The 10341-nt window shown below is 40.0% G+C and overlaps 1 pseudogene; it reads right to left on the reverse strand.

The window, feature by feature from the left end:
• Positions 1–671: 671 nt before the first annotated feature.
• On the reverse strand, positions 672–6695 carry LOC118851146 (annotated as a pseudogene).
• Positions 6696–10341: the final 3646 nt, after the last annotated feature.

The following is a 10341-nucleotide window of genomic DNA, read 5'->3' on the forward strand; positions in this document are numbered from 1 at the left end:
CTGACCTTTTCATTAATAATTGCCTACTTTCAAAGTTAGCTGATAATTTAGTTGGTGTTAATTAATGGTTCCCCCAAATGATTCATTATACTTAGGAAGGGCCTATTTGCGAATCACTCATAACTGTAGGTACATGCAGTCACTAGCCTAACTTCTAGTTTTCTCTTTTACAACCTTCTTTGTTTAACTATCCTATAGGAGAGATTCAAACCTTTAATCCCTGTGCCCTACAGAACAAAAGTTTAAGTCCCATGCTGCTTTTTGGAGGTAGAATATGTTCTGGACTAAATAGTAAGTAGAGGTTGTGAAGTAAAAAGGAAATAAACATTTATTAAGAGCCTACTATGTACGCTTTACAAACATTATCTCGTTTGTTCATCATAACCACCCTGTAAGGTAGGGGCTATTATTAATCCTCGTTTTATAGTTGAAGAAACTGAGGCAGGATGAGCTCAAATGACTTACCCAGGCTCACAAGGTAGTAAGTATCTGAGGCCAGATTCAAACTCAGGTCTTCCTGAATCCAGGCCCAGAGTTCTATTTACTGAGCCACTTAGATGCCTAGCTAAAAGCATTTAGGGATTTAAGCACAGTATTAATAGGCTTTGGAGATGAGGATGGGCTAAAGTGGTAGGTAGGAAATGAAGTAGGTAGGTAGGTTTAGAGGGGTCTTAGACTGGATGTATGTGAGTGGCAGAAGGAGAGGTTTGGGTGTTACCCACATACAGGTGAGAGGCAACACTTTGGGAATTGATACGGTTCCTAAAGAAAAAAGGAAAGGGGAAAAAGAGTAGAGAAATAAATCGCATTCTTTAAGTACCTACTGTGTTCAAAACCCTATTCTAGGTTCTATAGGAGACTCAAAATTTAGAGGACCTTCATGAATCTGCCACAAGATTCTCACTACAGAGGTATTAAGGTGGTCAAATCTCTGATGAAAGATGGGTATGGAGGCAAATGGACTTGGAGAACAGGGATACATTGAAGGACATGACAATATGAGGTGAAAGAGTGCAATTACACAGTTTAGGATTTTGGAAGTGGTACAATTCCAAGGATTGATAAGATTTAAGCTGAGATGGGGAAACTACAGCCTCGAGTCCACTTGTGGCCTTCTAGGTCCTTGGGTGTGGCCTTTTGACTGAGTCCAAGTTTTACAGAACAAATCCTTTTATTAAGGGGATTTGTTCTGTGAAGTTTGGATTCAGTTAAAGGGCTGCTCTTGAGGACCTCAAGGGCCACATGTGGCCTCAAGGCCACAGGTTCCCCACCTCTGGAGATGTGCCCCTGCCTGTGTGGATGCAGTGGGGTTAGAGAAACAAGTTGTTATAGTTGAAAAATTGAAAATTTGAGGAATTTTCTCATCAAAATGAGCTCCTTGAGGGTGATGGCAGGAGATGGCAAGAAGAAATTAATAAGCAAATACAGTCAGTGAGAAATTGACCTGGAGTCCAGGAGAAAAGAGCAGCAAAAATGGCATAGGTAGATTATATAGACCTCAGAAGCAGGATTGATAAGAGAACGTAAATTGATGATTGCTTTGTAAGTGGCAAGATGGAGGAAGGTATATGCCAACCCCACTTCCTGGCACTATGAAGGGAGATTCAGGTGTCTGTTCAAGAGAAATGTTTAGAAGCAATGTTGCTTAAATAGTTGCAAAATGTAGGAGAGTTTATTGATAAAAGAACAGAAATCCTAGAGGGCACAGTGTATGGGATAGGAGATGGCTAAACCAAATGAAAAAGATGGTTGATGAAGAGTAGAAAAGTATGGGGTTCTGAAGAAGGAAAAGGACAGACCTGTCTATAAACTGGTAAGATTGGTTGTGCAGTATTGGAATTAGAGATCCAGTACAATGGATCAGATAGAATGGTATAGCGTTCTCCATCAGCGGAATATAGCCAATAGGTCTGCTTCAAAGCATAAAATTGAAGTTCCCAAGATTTTATATGTAGGTGCTGTCACTCCATGGTAGCTGTAGGATTTCAGGATTCTTGATAGGAGAACTTTGCCTAGTGGCTGGACTGAAGAGTCACCTCCCAGAAGTATCATTTCTAGGGGTGATGTTGCTGTTGTCCCTCTATGCTCGCTATGAGATTCCATCCAAGCAGAAAAGCTGGATCTTTTTGAAAAGTCTTTCTGAATTCCTGTACTTAGGCAGAGCTAAGTATATTCAATTTATTTAATACAAGTTTATTAAACTCCTTGTAGCACCAAAATCACCTAAGAAATCTTAGCACCATAATGGAAGATGCAGCGTTAGCTCCAGGACTTCACTGCCCTACATGGGCATTCAGAGAACTATTTTCTGATATGCAAGTAGACATCTTTAGATAACTACATAGATTTTCTGTCTGACAGCTAACAAGTGAGACTGGGTCCCCTTAAATTCCTGTATTATACTTTAGAAGTAAGAAAGAGGACAAGCTTCGTGTCCATGGTGGAGGTAACTATTGGAGTTAGCTTTTTGCAACAGGTTAACTTGATTGGAGGAGTGTAGGCTAAATGTTGAGGTTCCATGTTCAGAGAAACATTTGATGATTATGTTCCACATTATAGCTGTGCTTTCTATCTCTAACTTTGACTTACTTTTATTATTCAAGACATTAACAATGTTGTGAGAAAAAAAGATGTGTCCTCATTTATAAAAGATTTTCTTGTGCATTAAAGTGAAGATTTGTTGAAATTTTTCTGAATGTTATGTTTATGACCTATTTTTTTATTTTAGGAAGTCATATAGGTGGAATTAACTGAAAGACTCTAGTGTATTTTTTATGACATTGTGGTGAAGGCTTAGCGATGAAGAGAAGAAAGCTTCACAATTGCACTAGAATGAATCTGGCTACTTCTGAGGCACCCGTTTTTGTTGCTGTGGCTGCTGCTGTCTGGTTGTCATGGTAACAGAAGTCCTTAATCAGGAATACATTAACATATATTTTGACATCCTGGAGTCATCCTTTAAAAACTAAATGCCCCATAGTAAATGACAGGTAGAAATAGTTTCCAAAGGACCTGGGGATATTGGAGGAAAAAAAATGCCCCGATTTTGAAGAGGAGAGGGAAAAATGGGCAGAGATTGGAAAATTATGTAGGGGAAAGAGCCTGATGTGATTTAGCTGCTATGACTGGAATATGAATAGTCCCAGTGGAGTAAACCAGATTGACAATGAACTAAAGGTTGGGAAAGCCAACATGTAGGATATAAAATAAATACGTTCAGCTATAGAAAAGATTACATGAGCATGTGGGGGTCAGTGAGGAGAGGTAAGAAAACCAGGACGATTAGATCAACGAAGACCCAAGAGGTTTTCTGGGAAGGAATTTTAGAAGAACTATGCTCAGCAATGTGAGTATTATCGCTTCTATTACATTTGGGTAATAGAGCACTAAACATGTTCCAGTCATGATGCCTGCGTCTGGGTTCCATTTCCGACTGCTACTTTCTAGCTTTTACCTTGGGCAAATCACTTTAGATTGAGAGGGGGGTGGATCTGAAGAGGGGAAAGAGAAGGAAATAAGCATTTATGTAATGCCTACTGTATGCCAGGCACTATGCTAAGTACTTTAATATATTTTCTCATTTGGTCCTCATAACAGCACTGTGAGGTAGGTAATATTATTATCCCCATTTTACCACTGAGGAAACTGAAGAAAACAGAGATAAGTGAGTTGTCCAGAGTCACACAGCCAGTAAGTGTCTGAGGTTGGATTTGAATTCAAGTTTTCCTTATTCCAGGCCCAGTAGTCTCTATGTAGCTACCTCTTAAGTATTTATGTGCTCTGGTTTCCTCACCTGTAAAATGGGAATGATGTACTAACACTACCTACCTTAGAGTGTTCTTGTGAAGAAAGTGCTTCAATAGCTATAAAACTTAGGCATAATTATTATATCTGAGAGTTATAATGATACAAACTATTATGAATGAATTAAAAACATTTATTAAGTGTTTATCATGTTCTAAACACTGTGCTAAGTGACGAGCTATTAATACAAAAAGTGAGACAGCCCATGCTCTCAAGGAACTCACATTCCAACTGAAGAAGAAAGTACATCAAAAATTCAGTTATAGGAAAGTTGGAAAGGTAAGGAAACCCTAGGAATGCAGCTGAATGAAGCTCAGGAGTTATATTGTGGTTGTAGGTTATATCGTTGGGTCAGTTTACAATGCCAGGAGTCTTCAGCATATAGAAGGAGAACAGCTGGGAAGGCTTGGTGGTCCTCCATTTTCCTGGAAAGAATAGAGTTTAGTGATTCCCATATTACCTAAGCCCTGTGAGAAGTCAAGTAGCCTGGATGGGTTCTGGATGGCCTAGGGCTACAGGAGGCCATGGGGGCAGCACAACAAGGAGGAGAAGATATCCCCAATGGTGTTGGGTCTTCTCATAACCTGGCTACACTAGACACATTCTAGGTAGCCTGTTAATTATGCAATGAGTGGCATAAAGCCTGAATACTTTGAGTTCTTTGGAGGGAGAGACCACTATGGACTGGAGTCATCTGTAAATATATTTTCAAAGTTATACTCTAATGGGAATTAAGCACAATGTAGTGCTCAAGGTGAAATCTTGGGCTTTATTATTTAAAAGATCTTGTGAACCTTTCTGTTGAAGTTAGAATGTCATCCTTGCTTTCATAGCTAGATTCAGTCAGGTGTATACTGCACCTTCTGAGCCCCTTATTTCCCTCTACCCTGCTGTTTTTCTCCTCTGGTTGTCTGATGGTCTTTGATGGAACAGCCTGGTGTTAATACCTAAGTGTCTCCTTGTCATTCTTCCTTTTTGTCTTTCCTATAGCCAGATTCAGGTTTTAGACTAGTCATCTTTCCATATTTGGATAAGGTTTTTCTTGCTTTTGGTTTGACTCCTGGTCCTGCTCTCCATCCCTCATTTCTATTCTGTCCCTGGCCCTGACCACATACTCAAGCCAATTAAATTAGACAGAAATTCTTCTTTTTGGTCCTAGCTACATATCCCTTAGGTATCTTAGCTAGTTATATTCTCCTTTAAACCCAAGCTTCTATGGCAGCTTCTCATAAAAACCTTCTTCCATCAAAAGTGATTGTAGAGGCTATCCAGAAGTGGATATGATGAGATGTAAGTACGAAAACTTAATTATTCTAACATTTTAAAAAGAGCACACTAAGGTTTTTCCAAGGACAGATCATGGTCACCTTTCATATAGTATGCTCAAATACATATTCAAATAATAGATTCTTGATAATAAGATTTACCAAGCCCTTTCCTCAATGAATCCTTTGGGGTGCAGATAGTGCAAGAATTTTTTTCTATTACAAATACTATATTTCAGCTAGAAGATAAATCTCTTAGGAGTTTCATAATTTAAAAAGCTCTAACAGCATCAAGCTGTAATTGCATTAAAATGTTGTGAATGAAACTGCTTGTTTCTATAATACAGAAGATTTTAATCTTCTTCTTTATATAAAGGAAGCAGCTATGGCTCAGTAGATAGAGTGATGGGCCTGGCATCAGGAAGACCTGAATTCAAATCTGGCCTCAGACACGTACTAACTGTATGACCCTGGGCAAGTCACTTACCTTCTGCTTGCTTTAATTGGCTAGGGAAGGAAATGGCAAACCACTCCAGTATCTTTGCCAGGAAAACCCCATGAACAATATGGTCCACAAGGTCACGAAGAACTGACTGAATGACAACAGTGAATTTTCTATATAAATTGCTTCTGGGTCTTTATGGAATCTGCATAAAGGAATACCTTCCCCTTTTATTCCACTTATTGCTTCTTGTAGATTGCTTCCTCTGCCAAAAAATTCAGAGAAATTAAATGAGACCAGCCACAATCCCCAAAGTTAGCTCATAGGGTAGAACAGATGGGCCCTACCTGTCATGGCCTCTCCCAAGCCAATGGAATAGGAACTCTTACCATGCTGGATTGTGGGTTTTTGTTGTTCAGACATCTCAGTTGTGTCCACCTCTTTGTGACCTCATTTGGGATTTTCTTGTCAAAGATACTGGAGTGGTTTGCCATTTCCTTCTCTAGCTCATTTTACAGATGAGGAAACTGAGGTAAACTGGCTTAAGTATTTTGCTCAGGGTTGCACAGCCTTGATAGCTGTGTCTGAGGCTGGATTTGAACTCAGGAAGATAAGTCTTTCTGATTCCAAACCCAGTGCTCTGTGCCACCTAGCTGTCCTGCTGGATTTTGTAGGGATCTGAAAGCTGTTATCCCAAATAGACGTAGCTCCATTTATAGCTTCAATTATGTTTGGTCCTAACAAACACAGAGAAGGTAAAGTGGTAAACGTGGACAAAATAACCACAAATAACAATATTTCCATCATCAGCTCTAACAGTAGAATGATAATTGCTTGAAAGAGTTTTCAGCATAAAAAAGTAGAAACAGCACTTTGGAAATCTGGCTAATCTTGTGTGAAACGGAGCACCTTTTGGAATGGACTTGGTGTCTCTAGAAAATGCAATGCTGTGTTGACAGTAGCTACCCTAATTGAAGAGACGCACAACCATCTCAAATGTGTTTTGAAATCTGAGAAGTCTTTCTTCTCAGAACAATGAATGTTGTCAGAAGAATGGAAAATATCCAGAACAAATGGGCATGCCACAATTTCTTGATATCAGTATCTTTCACAGCGTTTCCTTGGAAACTCACTGTGGTTTGAGCCCAAAGGACAAGAGAGATGAAGCCAACCTTGAGTTTCATGCTCTTGAGAGAAGAAAATATTATTATTATGATTATGATTCCCATTTTGTTGACAGCTATGCTGAGGTTCAGGGATACTGATATTCTTATCTCATAGAATCTCAGAGATGGAACAGATATGAGGGGCCACCTAATGTAGACCACACCTGAAGAAAAATTCAGTCCATAACATAGCAGAAGAAGTCTTATAAAAGACTTCCAGTGAGGAAAAAAAAAACCACTGAGTACTTCTAGCAGCAACTCATTCCCTTTTTGGATAGTTTTAATTATTAGGAAGTTTTATACTTACATCAAGCCTAATTTTACCTTCTTTGCAGCTCTGATCTATGGCACCTCATCTGTTCCTCTTCCCTATACTAGGACATAAAATGCTTGAAGACAACTATCTTGTTCACCCTCAGTCTTCTCTACTTTAGGCTGAGCATCCCATTCTTTCAACTATTTCCATTCTAGACCTGTTTCCAGCTTCTGAACTTCAAAACCAGTCATGCCACCACCACAGCCTCATCCTGAAACTTTCCTCAATACCTATGGCCTCCTCACTCTGGAACATCCAATCATTCCTGTGGTCTTATTAATCTGGGGGTAATTCTCTGTAAGGTTCCTCACCCTTCTCACCTTTGATGAGTTCCTCCTAAACTCTCTCTCTCTCTCTCTCTCTCTCTCCTCTCTCTCTCTCTCTCTCCTTCTCTCTTTCTCTCTCTTCCCCTCCTTCGCTCTCTCTTTCTCTCAGTCTCTCTTCCTGTTTCTGTCTCTCTGTGTGTATCTCTGTCTCTGTCTGTCTCTCTATATCTCTGACTCTCTATTTCTCTTTCTAGACTACTACACCTCACTTCCTCTCACTGCACCACGTTTTCTATCTCATATAACCTCTGAGATCGCATCTATCTCGGACATTCTATGATACTGTTAGCTTTGCGAAAGCAACCTGTATTTAAAGGGCAAAAAATCCAACCTTTGTTTGTAAAAATCTGAGATCATTGGATATACTATTTCCCAACCTATTCTCCTACCTCCATTTCCAGAGTAAATAAATGAAGACATGGCAGGCCACCTCTAAAAGGCTGATAACACTAATGTGAACTATATTTCCACCTTATTGACGAGACTATCATTTGTGCCAAGATCGAAAGGCTTACTGAACTATATAAATTTCAACCTCTTCCTCTATCAGATCTTTTTCTAGAACTGTTATAACAGGTAGCCAAATTGACCTGACTTTTATTTCATTTGCTTAGTTCTGCCTACTACAAGTGGAATTGCTAACGCCTCATGAAATAGGAAAAAGGAGGTTGCCAGGAGGGAGGAGGAAGACAATTAAATGACCTAGTTAATCTAACCTTTGAGGGATGGAGAACAGAATTATTTTGAAAGTCGATATCGATTGAATGGATAGTTTTAAAGGTTGAAGTTCCCTTTTGGACAAAACGGTTTTAGCATCATTAGAAGATTTTTTTCCTACCCTTAGCTTTTTTCATTATTAGGTCCTTTATTACCCAAATGGCCATTAAACTGAATCAGCATCTCAGTATCAAATGTGAGGTGATCACTGAGGCCTTTGGAATTCAGCTGAGTCCCAAGCCAATTTATTCGACATCACCTATTGATGCTGTTTCAGAAATGAATCCTTTTCGGTGGTTATTTTCCCTGGCCTGATTTAGGGCTGACTGCATGTACTATCCATTCCTGGGATCCATATTCATAGTTATTCAGCACAGGTTCTTACAGGAAACAGTTGCTGCAGCTAGAAGCAGTTAACTTGGGAAGAATGAGGGATAAAGCAGCAGGTAAGAACCAGCCTATCAAAGGTTCCTTGGAGGAGGCGGATTGTTGTACACATTTCTTTTTCTCCTTTCAAGTCCACATTTGTTGTCATTCCTTTGTGGAGAATTCTCCAACTGCGAGGACTGAACTCTCTTGAATAGTTCCTTTCTCTTGTGCTATCTCTAGCTCCCGCTGCTCCTTGTAGCTGCCCTCTCTCACTGTGCAGTCTAAGAAAGGAAATGGACAAAAGGCCCAGCAGCAAAACAAGATGGGTCAGTTTGCCTTTCCTTCCCTCCCTTTGAGTCCGTAAAAGAGCTATTTCCAAGCCTTACATGGCTCACCTGGGTTTTTGTTCATCTAGGCCTTTTTTTAGTCTCATGACTAGTCCTTTAAACAGTAGCCAAAACCTTGTCCCATTTCTGGTGTGCTAGACATTTTTCTCTGTTGCCTCTATCTCCTGGCTTCAGAATAGAAATCACCACATGCTCATGGTTGCTTGTGCTTTCTGGGGAAATAGAGGTTTTGGTACCTAAGGTAGCCCATCAGGTTGAGGGTTGTTATAGGTCCAAGTTGCAGATATGTATGATTAAAAGAGGAGCTTGGTTCTGTTTTCTGAAAGGCAAGTATATTCAGCTCTGTGAGGTTCTGTGAAATGATACAAGGTAGAGTAAAGTGGTGATTTACATGTGTTAAGGACACCTTTGCCCTATGTGTAATCCCAACAGAACTGAAATTAACCTTCAAGACAGGAAAAATGAAGTTCAATTATTAATTGGACTTAGTGTATTATGCATATGTATTAACAGGACTTTCTAGACCTAATAAAAATGAGACACCTTTTCTGACTTAATTCAGGATTTCCATGGTTCTGTGATATCACAGAGGTATGTATTTCCTCCAAAAGGGCAAATTGCAACCCATCCATGCATTCCTCTCCTCTGTGGCTCTTGTCTGGATCCTCTTGTAAATGCTCACATGAGATGCATTTAACATGTGGGGATTTTTTTCTAGATTTCTTTACATAGCACAGGACCAAGTTTTATTCCTCCCTCTTTCTACTTGATGAGTTCACCTCCTTTTCTGGTTCTATATTTCTTTGATGATGTCATCATCAAGGTACAGAACTCCAGGGAATGAAAGCAGCAGGCGGTTCCTATGGAGAAGGGACCAGCCACCCCCACCAACTGCCAACCAACTACCACCCACAGGGTAGGCAAGCCAGCCTCGCTCAAGCAGCAGGATGACCCTAGGAGACAGCCATGAAGCAGCATGTGCCAGGCAGATCAACCCACCATGCCTCCAGCCACCATCTTGACCACCTCAGATCCTGATGGAGATGGCCAAAGACCTTAAACGCAAGAACCTTGAGAATCACAATGCTTCCAGCCTAGTGTCCACAACCAGCATCCTGGGAAGCAAACCTAAGATATGTTTGTTACCAAAGGTCTTGGCAGTGTCAAATGTTTCAACATCAGAAACCAATAAGATTTTATCAGTGAAAATAACATTAAAGAAGAAGCGTTACCATCTGTTTCCCTGCTGTACCCTAAGGACCATGACATCTTTCCATCTTTCTTGCAGCTGAAACCTATGTAGAAAGGTTTTCCATTAGAATGTGAGCTCCTTGAGACCAGGATCTATCTTACTTCTCTGTGTGTATCCCCAGTACTTAGCACAGTGCTACAACATAGTAAACAATAAAGGCTTTATTCCTTCATGTCTTCTATGCTTTTTGTTTTTTTGAGGGGGGTGTACAATATGTTGTTGTCAATGTGTCACAGGACATTTCTAGATATAATTCTTCTCTCTCCATTGCTCTTCAGATAACAAACTATACCACTCCATCATTAGAGATAGCTTAGGCAGACATGGAAGACACAGT

This window comes from Trichosurus vulpecula, chromosome 5 (genome assembly GCF_011100635.1).
Source record: "Trichosurus vulpecula isolate mTriVul1 chromosome 5, mTriVul1.pri, whole genome shotgun sequence".
NCBI lineage: Eukaryota > Metazoa > Chordata > Mammalia > Diprotodontia > Phalangeridae > Trichosurus > Trichosurus vulpecula.